Source organism: Canis lupus, chromosome 29, assembly GCF_011100685.1.
Source record: "Canis lupus familiaris isolate Mischka breed German Shepherd chromosome 29, alternate assembly UU_Cfam_GSD_1.0, whole genome shotgun sequence".
NCBI lineage: Eukaryota > Metazoa > Chordata > Mammalia > Carnivora > Canidae > Canis > Canis lupus.
Window position 1 is genome coordinate 15,618,622 of NC_049250.1, and position 18,415 is coordinate 15,637,036.

Genomic DNA, 18,415 nt, shown 5'->3' on the forward strand with positions numbered 1-18,415 from the left:
TCATAAAATAAAAAATAGGTGATTACTGTAATAGTGAGAACTAAACAGAGATTGATGATAACTGTTTCCAAAATATTTAAAGTTACCATATTTCACTGAGGGTAGGAGGTATTTTTATAGAATATACTTCAAATATTGAAGCATCTGAGTTAAGGCTCCTATTTAATATGCAAAAAACTGTAGATATAATAAACCCTTATATCTGCATGGAGCTAAACATGTGTTAGTCCTATTCTTGGTTTAACAATAATATTTTATGTTCATATTGTAATTTATAATGGCTTTCAGGCCAATCATGTCATTTCTCCTTTTTCACAGCACATTGACAACTATCACTGCATTTTACAGATGGAGGTACTAGTTAACTTGCCCAAAGTCACTTAGCGTGTCATTGCTGAAATTCATCCCAGTGCTCATACTATTAGTACTTTCTCTGGACAATCCTTACCCTATGAAATCAGGAGAAGATCCCAAACATGTATGTATTCATGCACACACATATACACATGCACTACATATATGTGCATCGACACACGTGTGTGCACTCATATACATGCACACATACACACAAACACACACTGAGTTTCTGTTTTGTTTTGAAAGATTTATTTATTTTAGAGAGAGCAAGCAAGTGGGGAAGGGGCCAAAAGAGAGAGGGAGGGGGAGAGAGAGAGAGAGACTCTCAGAAAGACTCCCTACCAAGTCAGAGCCTGATGTGGGGCTTGATCCTACAACCCCAACATCTTGACCTGAGCTGAAACCAAGAGTCAAATGCTCAACTAACCAAGCCACCAAGGTGCTCCCACACACTGAGTTTCTTTATGGTCACCAAAGAGTCAGGCTCTTTCAAGGGTCCACAACCACCACTGAATTCAGTGATTTGCCTGCCTCATTCCCTGAAACTAGGGTGTTTCGCGAGAAAGATGAAAGATATCACCTAGGACCCCATTAATGCACATTAAATTAGTTTCCCAGTGCATGACACCACCCCACAATGGAGTCACTGACACCAATAAGGGAGGCCACCCACCCCCCTTGACGGGGCTCGTGGAAAAGTAAGATCTCAGCCTCAGGCAGAGGGGTGAAGCCAAAGCTATAAGGTATAAACATCCCGAGGAGAAGTCCTGGCCTTGGGTTGTACTTGGGTCCATTTTGTTCATTTTAAAGCTCCTGCCTTTAATAGAACAAATCTCTTTTGATCTGTGCCTGCTCAGCATGTGGAGAGAAGCTGAGAGAGTTTGTGTTATCTTAGTTTAATAACTGTTACACCAAATAAACACTATGCACACCACTCAGCCTTCCAGAAACCGAAAATAAATCATCACCAAAAAGCTTATTTTACAAACCCACAAATCATCGGAAATATAAATGCTTTCCTTTCTATTGCCGTGTTTTAATAAAGATTCTCCCCTCCTTTTTTTCAGACTCACTCAATTACAATATCACTATCAGTTCACATTACAGGTCAGAGATATGGTGCTTAATGTATGTAGAGCCAGTTCTCCTCTCCTAATAACCTGTCATTCCGGGGATTTGAATGTCAGAACACAGCCTGCCGCGGTAATGCTAGTCGGCAGCCCGATGATGAAAACTTTGGACAAATCATGAAGAACATTCCAAATCCACATCATCGGAAGGTTACCGGGGAGAGCCTTTCATTCTGCTTTGACCCCTTGATCTGACAAGTGACACCTACAAAATGAACAGCTCTCCAACTTAAATTGTTTAACTGTAGCCTGATCAGTTTTATTATCTTGCTAATCCGGATATCAGCCGTTTCATCAGAATGGAAGATATGCATATCATGAATTATTTTGACACGGGGACCTTTTAATTTTTGCCAGCAATATTTCACTGCCCCAATCAGGGCCCGCAGTCACTGGTGCCGTTTGCCTCCTGGGATGTCAGAGGACAGCGCACTCCTGACAGCACCAAATCATCCGGGAGCTGGAACGAGCCATTGCTGCAATTATTATTGTCTTCCATAGTCATGCATTTCATTACAGTGCAGGCAGCCGGGGCCTTGGGGTTCAGGGCAGCCTTCTTCAGGAATCTCTGCCATTTTATGGGCTTGCTGAGCTCTGAGGTGTGATTTCCCTTTTCTTTCCTCTTAGTAGACAAGGCGAGGTGAATTCCTAATAAAAACAAAACATGGTCGGCACTATGGGAAGACCATGCTCAGTACAGGACATTAAGCAGCGGTGAGGCAGCTTGAATGGCCCACTTGAAGTTTATGAAAGTGGTGGTTAATCAGCAATACAGTTTGCTACAGAGAGAAATAAAGAACAGTTTATCCTGGGTAAAAAAATTCTCCTTTCCAAATTGCAAAGTGCTAAGAATGCTTTCTTAAAGAAAACTCCCTTTTCCCTGGGCTGTGTTTCTTAATTTCTCTCTCCCCTGCTGACCATTTTCTTCTTTTGAATTTCCATCCTAAGAGGAGCCAGCCCCACTCCAAGCCTGGACCGCATGGTCTGCATCACCGACCTGTGCTTTGGCATTGTGCCATCATCTGCCCTGAACAGCCCCTGGAAGCGCACTGTTATCTTTACTCTAAAGCAATTATAGATCCTGTCGCTCATTGAAATACAGAGCACCTTCTTTATAAGTACCCGTGGGAGAAAGTTTTTTCTAGTCTCACAAACAACTGATCCATGTTTACCTCAAGGGCACTGTGAATTATATAATTTATTATGTTTCCTTTCTTAAGAAGACTGCTAGAAACCTCAAAACTAAATTTGCTATTCCTCAAAATATTAAACATAGAACTACCATATGATCCAGCAATTCCACTCTGGGTATACATCCAAAAGAATTGAGAGCAAGGACTCAAACAGATATTTGTTCACCCACGTTCATAGCAGTACTATTCATAACAGCCAAGAGGTGGAAGCAACCCAAGTGTCCATTGATGGATGAATGAATAAACAAAGTGTGGCATACACATACAATAGAATGTTATTCAGCCTTGAAAAGGAAGGAAATTCTCACACATGCTGCAACATGGATGAACCTTGGCGACATATGCTAAGTGAAGTAAGCCAGTCACAAAAGGACACAAATACCATATGATTCCACTTCCATAAGATATCTAAATTAGTCAAATTCACAGAGAAAAGTAGAATGGTATTTACCAGGGTGTGGAAAGAGAGAGAAATGAGAAGTTATTGTTTAATGAGAACAGAGTTTCATTTGGGGATGATGAAAAAGTTTTGGATGTGGATGGCAGCTATGGTTGCAGAACAATGTGAATATCCTTAGTGTCACTGAACTACACACTTAAGAATAGTTAAAATAGTAAATCTATGGTGTGTATATTCCACAATTTTTTAAAAAATTGATTTTGCAGCCAATCTCTAGCAAATGTATAAAATCCCATAGAATGCATACTTATCTCATTATTGCCTCTCTTTATTCTTCCTATGCCTACATTACCTGTGCTTTATTTTCCTCACTGACTCTTTTAAAATATTATTTTATTGTTGTGTGTTAGTTTTTATAGTACGATGACTTAAAATTTTTTTGGCAGAACAAGGAAGGATTTCCATATTAAAGTACACTCAGTCTGGCAAGACAAAGCTGTTGGTGATTATGTCCCAGAGGAAGAGTGAGAAATACATATTCCTGAAATCCATTAGTGACACTGAGATTAGAAGGGAAACTTCTGAAAGAGAAGACTTTCTTCTCACCCCTCCTTGAGTTGGGGGGACCCCTCCTTCCCCAGTGCCACCAGAAGACTGTACAGAGCTCCTCTGGGCCCTTTCACCCAGCCCTGGTATCAGTGTGCATCATTTCTCTCCCCGACTCCCAGTCAGCCTCATGGGCATTCTATCTGTGTACTCTCACAGGGCCCCACGCTCAGAAGGGTATGTGGCTTCATGTTCTACTGCCAAATGGTGAATTTCAGGAAAGAGCTCTGAATTTTCATTTTGGACCTCACAAATCCTGCAAATTCAGAAGTTAAGTTGGTCTTACATCCACTAGACAGTGAGCACCTCAAGGGAAAGAAACCCATCTTACTTTTCTTTGCATCACCAGTCCCAACCCCAGTGCCTGATAGGCAAGTCCACAGGAGACAGTCAATAAACATTGTTGCACAAACAATGATGGAAACTATAGGAAGCCCTTGGTTTCATGGGACTAAATGTTCCTTCTTCATAATTGTATATGAAACTCCCTCCATTTAAAAAGCCTGCAAACACAGGAAGGACAGGCTGCATGGAGGAAAAGGAAGGTTTAAGGATGTGACCAAGAATATAGAAGACACCATGTCCCTTGGTCTTTCCTAGGCTGGAATCCATATGTGGAATTCACCTTTGATGTGAGGGATGGGCTATGTGTTGCACCCAGAGCACGAGTGGTTGTACCCCAAGCTCTGGCCCCTTCAAGAGACAACCTCGCATAGATTCATCTCATATTGACACTTTCTTAAACTCTCCAGAGATGTGATTTTCACAGCTTCCCTAGATAACACGACTTAGCCATCCCATTATTCTTCACCATTTCCCTGGGACATAAGGCTTTAATAGCTCTCCATTTAACAATACAGAAATGCAGAGAAAGGGAACAGAGCTAGAAGAAAATCCTAAGGAAAGGAGAGAGAAAGCTAAGCAAGGAATACAGACATGCAGACAGGCAGAAATAAAAACAGCCATAGTGGATCATGGCTCATGACTCACAGCTCACCTCAGGAGAGAGGCCTTTACCATATCCAACTTCCAGAGAAGGTTGTTCAGAAAGCTGAGGCTTCCAGATCATTTATTTTAATTTCCCAGAACCTAAGAAAATATAAAAAATTTTCAACCAAAGAATGGCCATTTAGGAACTTCGAAATCTGTCATATACTTTCTATCCACGTGAGAATCAGGGGCAAGACTAAATCAAAGACATTGATTTGAGGCAGGAAAGGAGAAACATGGAAAATTGAGTGTGTGAAGGGTGAAGAGGGGATTCGAGAGGAAATGGCGTCCAGGGCAGCATTTTCTAATGTGCAGACTTTCCCTAAGCCATCCCCCACCCACATGCTCACTCGGTTCCTAACAGCATCTCCATCAATTAAGATTCTATGAGACTGGCAGGCTCCAAGAGCAACAGTACCAACCACATATTCACTATTCCACTGGCAAGGCGAACAATTCCGAATATTAAAAGTAAAGCAACACGTTCTTCCATGTCTTTTGTATACAGACAGCTGAAGCTGCGTGAAAGTTTGGCACCAAAAGGCCAAGTACCATATTTTCAGCCACCCACACGCCAAACCCCATAATAACTACAGACTCTAGATGTGAGATTTTCAGACATTTGCAGTGAAGGAAAAACTAATAGTCATGTTTCTTCATGTGCTTCCTTTCCTAACAGGGCAGTTTCTCAACTTTAAAACCTCGTCAATGTAAGCTAAGGAGAACAAAGGGTGCTGCGGAGATATTTTCACCAGATGTCAAATGGTGCTTATTTATTTAAACAGAAAACCCCACTTTGTACATTTGGTTCATTCAGTGGTATGTGCTCTGTAACAAGTATTTTTTATGAGTAAAAAGCTGCCACCAGTGTGCTTAAGTTACAATAGGGCTTCAGAGAAGTCTGTTAGCTGAGACTAAATATTGCTCTTTTTTGCTTTTGGTTGAAATGTAAATTCGACAGTAGCCCTCCCTCTATAATAGGAGAAACATCATTGCTTAAAGTCAGACCAGGACTAATACTTCGTTCTCCTTCTGCAGTTAAACCTAGAAGCAAAGATGTTCAGTTCACTGTGCTTTTTAAAGTATGTATCCATGCTACAGAGCATTGATTTTTTCAAATATTAACAACAGGAAGCATATCGATTCCCTCCCATGTGAATATTCTGGTTCTTGGGACCTGAATGAACCATCAGAACCTACAGGTGAGAGCTTGTGTTGCCCACTCCATGAGGATAATAAAGTGGGCAATCCAGCACTCCTCTGAGCCTCTGCAAATAAGGAGAATGTTAACTTGTTCTGTAAATAAAGGGCCAGCATGTCCCTCATTCTGCCAGATAGAAAATGTAATTTTAGGTCACACCCCAGTCAAGGAATGTCTCTACCTGTCATAGATGAAGTGTTTCAGATATCCCTCCTATCAACAAGGTGAGAGACAGTTGGACAAAGATCACACCTGGCAAAGATTTGAAAAATACAAAGAAGTTTCAGAGATAAGCAAATACATGAGGAACGTATTCACATATTATCAAGTAATCAAATTCTACAGAGCATAGTGAAGAGTGCCAACCCCCCTTAGAAATACAATGGATAAAGAGCATTTATAAGAACTTTGAACAAGTATGAAAAGGATCTGAGTATTTTCTGGTGCCTTCAAATATCTGGTATAAGAAGTAATCTCACAGCACAGAAGGGTCTGAAGCACAAATAAAAGGGAGAATTTAGGAAAGGGTCAACTACACTTGGACAATAGAAGGAGAGCCCTGGCTGACTTTGAACAAAGATATTCACTTACTTACATTTGCTGAAGGGTTTCCATGAGTTCCTTGATGAGGAGAAACTGACAGATTAAAGCGGCATTACTGTGTGTATGTGTTATATATCATAATATATATATATTAGGTGTATAACATCTAGTACATGATAGAGTATCCATATAGGATAATATAGTGTGCGTTATTTATTTATTTATTTATTTTTAAAAGATTTTATTTATTTATTCATGAGACAGAGAGAGAGAGAGAGAGAGAGGCAGAGACACAGGCAGAGGGAGAAGCAGGCTCCATGCAGGGAGCCCAACATGTGACTCAATCCTGGGTCTCCAGGATCACACACCGGGGCTGAAGGCAGTGCTAAACCACTGAGCCACCTGGGCTGCCCCATAATTTTATTTAATATTACTTTTTAGTAAAGGGTACATAGTTCTCATCTCCTGCTCTGCCTTATCCATTTTTTATCTTTTTTTTTCAAACCCACGGTTAAATAATCCATTCAACTTTGTGTTATACTCAGAAATCTAGATAAACAGGGCCAAAATAATATTGTAGTGAAGACTTAAGACTTATTAAATATCATTTATCAGGTATCTATTGATGGACTATTATAGATATCCACTGGCGATGTGACATTTCATACAGAATGCTAACTTAACTTCCTTCTCCATCAGTATGGTGGCTCACCTACATGTCCTATAAAACACCTGGAAATATAGACTTTCTTTTTAATTCTCTTAAATGAATATCTGGTATCACTAAAAAAAAAAAAAAAAAAAAAAAAAAAAAAAAGTAGGCAAAGTCTCTGGGGGCCAAAAATGGAGGAAACTGAAAACCAGAGTGATGAGCCATCTCTGAGTTTTTTACTGCACTGGAAACATTCATTATTCATCCAACACAAGGCTGTGTTTTAATGGCCACATAAGGATAGGACACATAGCCTTGCCTAAATGTAGGGAGTTAGAGTAGAGTCCCTTTATAATCAGAAATTTCCAAAAATTTCAGAGAGGATGTGAGGGCAATCTTGCTACATCTGTCATCTCATTGATTGCCAGGATTGATTCAGCAGATCTGGCTCACTAGGCAGGTGTCCCAGCCCTCCCTCACCTTGTGTTACCCCCAAGCTGAGGCTGGGTCAAAGAGGATAACTTTCCTCAATGGAAAAGAACCACTCTTGGGTCAAACATATTACGAATAGCTGCTAGAACCTCCAAACAAGCTCTGAAGGTCCATTTGTTGAGAACATAGATTTCCAAGACTCCAGGTACAAGCAAATGAGGCACTGCCTATGGCAGTTTACCTTTCTTTAAAAAAAAAATGCTTTTCAAAGAAAGAAGAAACAAAAAATATCAAATCTCCAACTTTTTTTGAGCCACTCAGGGATCCCCAAATCTCCAACTTTTTTTTTTAAGATTTTACTTATTTATTCATAAAAGACACAGAGGAGAGAGAGAGGCAGAGACACAGGCAGAGGGAGACGCAGGCTCCATGCAGGGAACCCAACATGGAATTCGATCCCAGGACTCCAGGATCATGCCCTGGGCCAAAGGCAAGTGCTAAACTGCTGAAGCCACCCAGGGATTCCCAAATCTCCAACTTTTAATAGTAAATATGATATATTTTCAATCCCAATCTATAGGTCAGGTTTAAAAAACCAAAAAACAGAGGCATCTAGGTGGGTCAGTCACTTTAGCCTCTGACTCTAGACTTCGGCTCAGGTCATGATCTCAGGGTCCTGGAATTCAGCCCTGCATTGGGCTCTGCACTCAGTGGGAAGTCTGCTTGAGATTCACTCTTTCCCTCTCTCTCTCTGCCCCTCCCCTTGCTCTCCTTCTCTCTCTCTCTCTCTCAAATAAGTGAATAAACCTTTTTTAAAAAAAAAATAGGGGCACCTGTGTAGTTCAGCAGGTTGGGCAACCAACTTTCAGTTTCGGTTCAAGTCATGACCTCATGGGTCATGGCATCAAGCCCTGCATGGGACTCTGCACTTAGCGGAGAGTCTGCATAAAGGATTCTCTCTCTCTGCCACTTCCCCTACATACTCATGTGGTCTTGCTCTCTCTCTCTAAAATAAACAAATAAATCTTTAAAAAATAAATAAAAAAACAATGCCAGATCTTATATTGGAGAATATGGAAGATACAGGCCTGTATCTTTGTCCAGAAATTTGAGATATCAACATAAAAAAGCAGTACCTGACTTGTAATTCTCCTCTGGAACACCTAAAAGAACCAAACATAAAATCTCCCTTAACAGCTACAGCCTCAATCCAGTCAATCAAAGGTCACATGATAACTCTATGTATCATATTTTGAGGAAATGCCAAACTGTTTTTCAAAGTGACTACAAAATTTTACATTCCCACCAGCAATGCCTGTAAGTGCCAATTTCTCCACACCCTTGCCAACATTTATTATCGTGTATCTTGCTTTAGCAGTCCTAGTGGTGTAAACTGGTATGACACTGTGGCTTTATCCATTCTCTAATGGCTAAAGACATGGAGCATCTTTTATGTACTTATTGGTCCTTTGTATATCTCCTGTGGATAAATGTCTACTTGAATCATTGGCTCATTTTTAAATTGAACTATATGTATGGTTTTGTTTTTCATTTGTAGAAGTTCTTTATGAACACAAGTCTAATCAAATGTATTACGTACACATCTTCCTCCATTTTATGGATTATATTTTCACTTTTCTAATAATGTCTATTGGAGTACAAACGGTTTTGAATTTTAAGTAGATTTTGCTTTTTAGAACAATTTTAGGTTTGCAACAAAATAGACTAGAAGCTACAGAGATTTCCCATCTTGACCCACTCATGCATGGCCTCCTCCATGATTAACATCCTCCCATCTGAGTGGTACATTTGTTACAATTGATGAACTTAAAATGAACCATTATCACCCTAAATCCATAGTCTACATTATACTAGTTTACATTATCCATTCACTGTTGGTGGTGTACATTTTACCAATTTGAACAAACACAGAGTAACATGTATTCACCATCACAGTAACATACAGAGTAATTTTGCTCCCCTAAAAATTCTCAGTGCTCCAACTGTTCATCTTTCCTTCCCTTTAAACCCTGGCAACCACTGATCTTTTTACTGTCTCCATAGTTTTCCCTTTTCCAGAACATCATATAGTTGGAATCATACAACATATAGTCTTTCCAGATTGGCTTCTTTCACTTAGTAGTATGCATTTAAGTTTCCTCCATGTCTTTTCATGGCTTGATAGCTCATTTCTTTTTAATGTTGAATAAGAGTCCACTGTCTGAAAGAAAAAAAAAAGTCCACTGTCTGCTTATACCAGTTTGCTTACCTATTCACCTACTGAAGGGCATCTTGATTGCTTCAAGTTTTGACAATTATGATTACAACTGCTATAAACATCCATGCTCAGATTTTTGTGAGGGATGACAGATAGATAGATATAGATATTTTAGTGAAAATTAATGAATTGCTAGCACATGCAATAACAAAGATGAATCTCAAGAGCATAGTGCTAAGTGAAAAGAACTGAAGAAAAATACAAAAGTATGATTCCATTCTCATAAAGCTCAAAAATATTTAAAACTAAATAATATCTTATTTAGGGATATAAATACATGTAAGAAGATATAAATAAAAGCAATGAAATGCTAATCAGAAAATTCATGACAATAAGAATCTCTGAATGAGAAAAGGCATGTAGGGATTTCAAAGTTGACAGTGAAGTCCTTTGGGGAATGTGGGGTTGTGGGGTGTATGTACCTTCTATCCCTTTTTGTATGTGTGTGTGTGTGTGTGTGTGTGTGTGTGTGTGTGTGTAGCAGCCCATCTTACCTGAAGGAATTTTATATATATAGTATATATATATGTGTATATATATATATAATTATTATTTATTGAGCATTAGAGGAAAACTACCTCACTGCAATAAGGAGATGTTATGACAACCATCACTGGTGTGAAATAAAGCATTACTAATCCATCAGCTTTATTCTTTATATTTAAAGTGTTTCATGATTTTATTAGAACATATCTTTATGTGAACTTCTCAAAACTGATTTTGCCAAAACTCTGTGAATCTTCTGGTTTCTCAGTTTTAGATCATTTTAAAAAGTGGAAGGAGGCAGAGAATAGTAGCAGACTCATCTATAACAAGCTGCTGCAAATTGTATTCTTGATAATATTCTTTCTTTATATCCTTTGCCTCAAACTTTCTACACTTAAAAACATTTTATGGTTATATTTTACAGCTTCCAGATGAAGGTTAAAGGCAGCTGTGGAGAGATTAGACCTAGAGAGAACATAACAATGAGTTTGGATGTATGAAAGGAACTGTTTGCCATTCTTTGGTAATCTGTCAAGAAGAATATTGGAAAGGAGCTAATAATGATAAATGGCATTAAACTACATTCTGTTTAAGTCAGAGCCCCATTCATGTGCCACAGTTTAAGAATGGTTCTGGTATTAGAGGTCACGCAAAATTCTTCTATAGATTATTTTCTTCCTTTCCAGAATTTTCCATGATGAAATAATCTCCTTGTCCTTTGATGTCTCAAGTAGTCCTGGCATAATGGACAAAATTGTGAGCATTCCAGTGGATAACACCAAGAGAGCCAGCCCACTGTACTAGAAGTACATAGCCTTTGTGGCAACCTGGCAGTAGCATCCTATACCTCCACGTAACCATCTGTATGTTCTTGGGAAACTGGTGCAATCTCTCCTTGCATTGGTTTTCTAATTTCAAAATGTGAGAAATTATCATAGAGTTATTCTGAAGGGTTAAATGAGTCAATATACAAAGCACCAAATCATACCAGATGCTTTAAAAAGTTGTTGCATTCTCCAACCATTCTTTTTGCCGTGGAAATGGAGTCCTATGCCCCAATGCTGTGAGCATGTTTAGAACTGGCCAAGAGTTAGAATTTGAGGTTGTTAAAGAAGGATTATTAATATAGCAGGGATTCCTAAGTTCCTATTCTTACTGCCTCTGATTATTCTATTTCTTTAAAAATGCTTTATGAGTATTTCAGACAGTTTTCTGTTGAATGAGGTTTATAATACAATCAACTTTACATTTATCTTAAAACTCTTGTAAGAAGCTAGAAATAAAGTCTGAGTATGATTGAGATTATAAATAAATTAATAATAAAACAAAACCACTGGAAACAATTGTGAAATCCCAGAGATTAAGAAAATTTGTTTGACTTTTACCTACACATTTAAAAAAATATTTAGAAGATGTTTGGACTTCTTTTTAATTTTGTGTAAAACACAAATAATATTTTGACAATCTGGAAAACAAAGAACTATCTGCTCTTTTAAAAATTTTATGTTGCTAAATATAGATAACATTTTGACAAACTGAAAAAGAACTATTTTAAGCCTGGTTTCAAGAGGCTTGATCATAATTAGCTGGTGTTTATTAGCGTCCCCTGAGTGCGTGAGTTTTCATTTGCCTTTGAAGAATATTAAATAACATGAAAATATTAATTCTTGCCCTCTAAGGGTTTACATTCTAGGATATCTCATTCATTTGGGAGAAAATAATTTTTTCATTTTGAAAACAGCAGGCAGATGGTTTAATCCATTGGGTTTAGTTTCAAACAAACAAACAAAAACATTTTTTGAGGTGTAGAAAAACTAAGTGAAACAGATAAAAACATGTCAAGAGTTTTACATTTAATTTGGCTGTATGGAAACATTCAATATTAAGTGTTAAATATGCATAATATTAACACATTTATTCTAAGTCATCAATTTAACATTCTTCTCCAGTTTCCAGGAGATTCCATTGAATTCAGCCAGTATTTTTCTATTACCTATAATGTGCCTGGTTGCTATACAGAAATTCTATCATCATTAGTTCACTTACCTGGTTGCTATGTAGAAATTCTATCATCATTAGTTCACTTACCAATGTTGAACCTACCATGTGCCACATACAATTCTACATCCTGGACACAAGAGGCTTTCTATATATTCATTCAATATCAGTGCTATTGAACTATTTTCTAAATCTCCTAACATCAGTAAAGATGCAAGGAACTTTGCAATGTGTTTTGTCTGACATTTTCACTTTACAGTGAAGAATACTGAGGCAATGTCAGAATGTGTATTATATGCACAGGAAAGCCCGTCACAAGTATCCAGAATTATTTGAAGGCAGCCATGAAGTTAAGATGGAGATCAACATTATCACACAAATTCCACTCATAACTTTATTTGCTAGACTAAAGAAATTTCACAGAAGTTAGGATTTGGAATTAATTGATATGTACTACATACTTACTACTCTTAGGAAACCTTCTAACTGTGCAATAAAATAACAAAGAATGCCCTTGGAAAGATGGATTCTAAAGCAGAAGAAAGAAGGATACACCCTGAAAAAGAACCTCTGAATGAATATCCCATCTTTTCCTTTGCCCAACTCTGGTCAAGTTTGTCCACAGAAGCCAGACATAATTTTTGAAAATGCAAATCTCTTTATATCCCTTACTTGCATTCACGGTTTCTCAATGCACTGCAATATAATATGTGATGTTAGCTGTGAAAGTTAATTTTATGTGTCATCTTGACTGGACTGTAGGGTACTCAGCTATTTGGTTAAACATTATTCTCGGAGTGTTTGTGAAAGTGATTCCAGATGATATTAATATTTTAATTGGTAGACTGAGATAAGCAGATTGGCCTCCTCAATGTGGGTGGGCATCACTCAATCCACTGATGGCCTGAATAGAACAAAAATGTGGAGGAGGGAAGAATGCTTTCTTTTCTCTCTCTTTCACTCTGTCTCTGTCTCTGTGTGTCTCTCTCTCTATGTCCCGGCCTCATCTGGGACACTGATCTTCTACTGTCTTCCAGCTGGTACTTACACCATCAGTACTTCTGATTCTGAGGCCTTCAGATTCAAACTGAACCAAACCATCAGTTTTCTGGGTCTCTAGTTTGCAGTTGGCAGATTATGGGACTTCTCAGCCTCCATAATTTTGTGAGCCAATTCCTTATAATAAATCTCTCTACACACACACACGTGTGTGTGTATTAAGGTAAGGTTATATATATATATATATATATATATATATATATATATATATATATATATCTTATTTGTGTGTATATATGTACACAAATTATATATATATTATATTATTTTTTTCTTCTTTTAAATAGGCCCCATGCCCAGGATAGAGCCCAATGTGAGGCTCAAACTCACAACCCTGATATCAAGACTTGAGCTGATGCAAACACTCAACTGATTGAGCGCCTATATATATAAATATTTAAATATATTTTTTAATATATATATTTAACATATATATGCTTTATTAGTTCTGTTTCTCTACAGAACCCTAATACAACAGCCTGAGTTTCTGCATGATCAGACTACCGCCTGCCTCATAAGCCTCACATCACCTCTCGCTCTTAGAGCTCAGACACATTGACCTTTCTTTTTTAAGATTTTATTTAATTATCCATGATAAACACAGAGAGAGGGAGAGGGAGAGGGGGAGAGCAAGAGAGAGAGAGAGAAAGAGAGAGAGAGAGAGAGAGAGAGAGAGAGGCAGAGACACAGGCAGAGGGAGACGCAGGATCCATGCAGAGAGCCTGACACGGGACTCGATCCCAGGACTCAGGATCGTGCCCTGGGCCAAAGGCAGGAGCCAAACCTCTGAGCCGCCCAGGGATCCCCTGACCTTCTTTTTGATTCTCAGACTTTTCAGGAGGCCCAGTACCTTTTCCACTCAGGACTTAATCATATGCTGTCCCCTCCTCTGAGTACATACATGTGTGTTCCCTCCTAAGGACATATTTGTATACTCTAACTTTTCTCTGGAATATTCTTCCCTTCAACCTATGTTTGGCTAATTGCAAACCATCTCACAGATTTCAGTTTAAATGCTGATTTCTGAGGAAACTCTCCTATCCCCAAACTAAATTAGTACCCCCAACCCTTTTTTAAGGTTGAGTTTTACCGTCCATAAATTACACCTCAGTAGGTGACTTTTAAAAATTTTTATTTTAACTACTCAGTACTCCTCAGGACAAGCACATTCCTTAATTCCCCACCACCTATCACCCTTCCCTCACCTGCCTCCCCTCTGATAAACATCAGTTTGTTCTCCATAGTTAAGAGTCTGTTTCTTGATTTGTCTCTTTTTTTTTCCTATTGTTCATTTCTTTTGTTTCCTAAATTCTACATATGAGTGAAATCATATGGTATCTGTCTTCCTCTGACTGACTTATTTCTCTTAGCATTACACTCTCTAGCTCTACTCATGTCATTGCAAATGGAAAATGAGGATGTGGACAAAAAGGATGTCTTGTGCACTGTCGGTGGGAATGCAAACTGGTGTAGCCGTTGTGGAAAACAGTATGGAGCTTCCTCAAAAAGTTAAAAATAGAATTATGTTACAGTCCAGTAATCACACTACTAGGTATATACTCAAAGTATTCAAAAACACAAATTCAAATGGATACATACACCCTGATGTTTATAGCAGCATTATCTACAATAGTCAAGCAGGGAAGCAGCCCAGGTATTCACCAATTGATGAGTGGATAAAAAGATGTGATATAATGGAACATTAGCCATAAAAAAGCATGAAACCAACACCTGTTTCTTGTGTTTTTGATTTTAGTCATTTTGGTAAGTATGAGGTGACATCTCATTGTGGTTTTGATTTGCATTTCCCTCATGATAAGTGATGATGAGCATCTATTCATGTGTCTCTTGGCCATCCAGATATCTTTTTTGGAGAAGTATCTGGTCATGTCTTCTGCCCATTTTTAAATTGGATTATTTGGTTTTTGGGTGTTGAGTTTTATAACTTTTTTATATTTTTTCAATACTAACCCTTTATCAAATATGTCATTTGCAAATATGTTCTCCCATTCCATAGGTTGGCTTTTAGTTTTGTTGATTATTTCCTTCACTGTGCAGAAGCTTTTTATTTTGATGTAGTCCCAACAGTTCATTCTTGCTTTTCTTTTCCGTTGCCATAGCCAATGTCAGAGAAATTACTGCCTGTGCTCTCTTCTGGGATTTTTATGGTTTCAGGTCTCACATTTAGTTCTTTAATTAATCCACTTTGAATTTTTTTTGTGTATATAGTGTAAGAAAGTGGTCGAGTTTCATTCTTTTGCATGTTGCTATCTAGTTTTCCCAACACCATTTGTTGAAGAGAGATTAGTCCTCCCTTTTATATGCTCCCAAGGCCCTGGTATTGCTCTTACATAGACTTTTTCACAATTATGATTCAGTAATTAGAGATGACTCTTCAATAAGGTGGAGGTTAAGGGCACTGACCCCCATACACAGTCAAAAATCCATGTATACCTTTTGACTCCCCAAAACTTAAATACCAATAGCCTACTGTTGACCAGAAGCCTATTGATAACAGTTGACTAATGCATATTTTGTATGTTATGTATTATATACCTTATTCTTACAATAAAGCAAGCTAGAGAAAAAAACATTATTAGGAAAATCATTAGGCAGAGAAAATATATTTACAGTATTATAGTGTATTTATGGAGGAAAATCAACCTTTAAGTGGACCTGCACAGTTCAAACCCATGTTGTGCAAGGACCATATTGTTGGGACTACATGTTATTTGTTTATTGTCTGCTTCTTCTGTTAAATTGTAAGGACTAAAAAAAAATTGTAAGGACTATGAAAACTGGAACTAGTTTTACTATACAGGTTGGGTCCATGTTTTGCCTTTTTACAACTATATCCACATCACTGAACACAGTGCCTGGTGTATAAGAATAAACACTTAATGTATACATAAGTCAGTAAGTGAATGAATGAATGAACATGATCCTCGAGCTGGATCTATCATTTATTAGTATCTCAGAGTCACTTATTTGTGGTCAAAGTAGACTTTTCATCAGCAAATATGAATTGAGGATACCTGTGTAACCTTTGTAATATGGTTTGTAATTCTATTACTTAGCATGTTGCCTGGTACATAATAAGGGTTTTGTAATTTTATTTATTTATTCATGAAAGACACAGAGACAGCGAGGCAGAGACACAGGCAGAGGGAGAAGCAGGCTCCATGCAGGGATCCCGATCTGGGACTCCATCCCAGGACTCGGGGATTATGCCCTGAGCCAAAGGCAGATGCTCAACCACTGAGCTACACAGGCGTCCCAGGTTGTATAAATGTTGAATGATGGATGGATGATGGAAGGATGAAAAAAAAATCCAGTAATTAGGTTTGTCTATAATTAAATTTATCTGTTCTTTTGTATAAGCATCATCATCCACATCAAATCATCTAAGCAAATATGAATAGATTTGAGAAAGTGCAGAGATTAAAAGAAGAAAACAAAAGGGAAAAAAAAAGACTCATGTTTCTCCTGAGCTCTCAAAGTCTTAAGTCTGTAATACGTATGTGACACTTATAACTGTTAGTTACCTTTATATATGTGTATGGTTTATCACTCCAACCACATTATAAGCTTCTTAAGATCTAATAACATATCTTATATTGCCCTATATCATCCCCTCAACTTCTGCAGCAGCTGGCACAGCACCTAGCCTATAAGAGGTACTCAATAAACATTTACTGAATGTAGCATGACATAGTGTTGCTATATGCTGATGGGCCAGAATATTTATTCTCATGTGCCATAAATAAGTGCTAATTTTGTCTCCCTGAGCCTTACCCAACCTTTATCCTAAAGTTCCAGTCTCCGATTGCCAAAATGATGCTTTTATTATCTAGGTTGCACACACCAGACATAAAGACAGATAAAGAAGAGATAAAAGTTGTTGGCTCAGAGCTCAAGGTATAAAAGTCTACATTAGACTGGCAATTGTAACAATGTTTAAAACAGTAAGTTAAAAATAGTCATTGTCACTAATGACAAATTTTCTGATAAGGAAATAAAGACATTGATCCCATTTACAAAGCATCAAAAAACAATAAAATACCTAGGAATAAGTTTAAATAAAAAGATGAAAAATCTCTATTCTAAAAACTACTATACATTGATTTAAAAAAATCAAAGAAGACACAAATAAATGGAAAGATATTCTGTGTTCATGAATCATAAATATTTATATCATTAAAATGTCAATACTGCTAAAAGCCACCTATAGATTTAATGCCCATCAGGATTTCAATGACATTTTTTACAAAGTTAAAAAAAAAAAAAACCTCCCAAAATGTACATGAAACCATAAAATTCCCTGAATAGCCAAAACAATCCTGAGAAAAAAGAATAAGGCAAGAGGCACCACACTTCCTGATTTCAAGCCATACGATAAAGCTATAGTTCTCAAAATAGCATAGTACCAGCATAAAAACAAATAGACCAATGGAACCAAACTGAGAGCCCAGAAATAAAGCCAAGTATACAGTCAACTAATATTTAACAAGGGAGTCAAATATATCCAATGGAGAAAAGACAGTTGTTTCAAAAAGTGGTGGTGGGGATAACTGGATTTCACACGTCAAGAATGAAACTGAACCCAAAGCTTTACACCACTCACAAAAATTAACTTGAAATGGATTAGAGACTTACATATAAGACCCGAAACCATGAAACACCTAAAAGAAAACATAGGAACAAATCTCTTTGACATGGATCTTGGTAATGATTTTTGGATATGACACCTAAAGCACAAGCAACAAAATAAAAAAAATAAATAAATGGAACTACATCAAACTAAAAAGCTCTATACAAAAAAAAAAAAATCAACAAAATGAAAAGAAAACCTGTAGAATAGAAATTTTTGCAAACCATATGTCTGATAAGAGGTTAATATCCAAAGTATGTTAAAATTCATACAACTCAATAGCAAAAAACAAACAAAAACAAATAACCCTGTTTAAAAATAAGCAAAAGAAAAAAAAATAAAATAAAAATAAAAATGAGCAAAAGACTGGAATAGACATTTCTCCAGACAATATATGAAAGGCCAACAAGTACATGAAAAGATTCTTAACATCTTTAGT

The 18,415-nt window shown here is 37.4% G+C and overlaps 1 long non-coding RNA gene across 5 annotated transcripts in view; it reads right to left on the bottom strand.

The window, feature by feature from the left end:
- Positions 1-621: 621 nt before the first annotated feature.
- LOC102154401 overlaps positions 622-18,415 on the bottom strand; it is a 78,707-nt gene continuing 60,913 nt past the window's right edge. For 4 of the 5 annotated variants that reach the window (XR_005381025.1, XR_005381028.1, XR_005381027.1 and 1 more), the window contains 3 exons: positions 6,059-6,129; positions 4,684-4,775; positions 622-2,266 (listed from right to left, as the gene is read on the bottom strand). This is a non-coding gene — a long non-coding RNA (uncharacterized LOC102154401). The remainder of the gene's footprint in view (positions 2,267-4,683; positions 4,776-6,058; positions 6,130-18,415) is intronic. The other variant, XR_005381026.1, reaches the window with a different exon arrangement.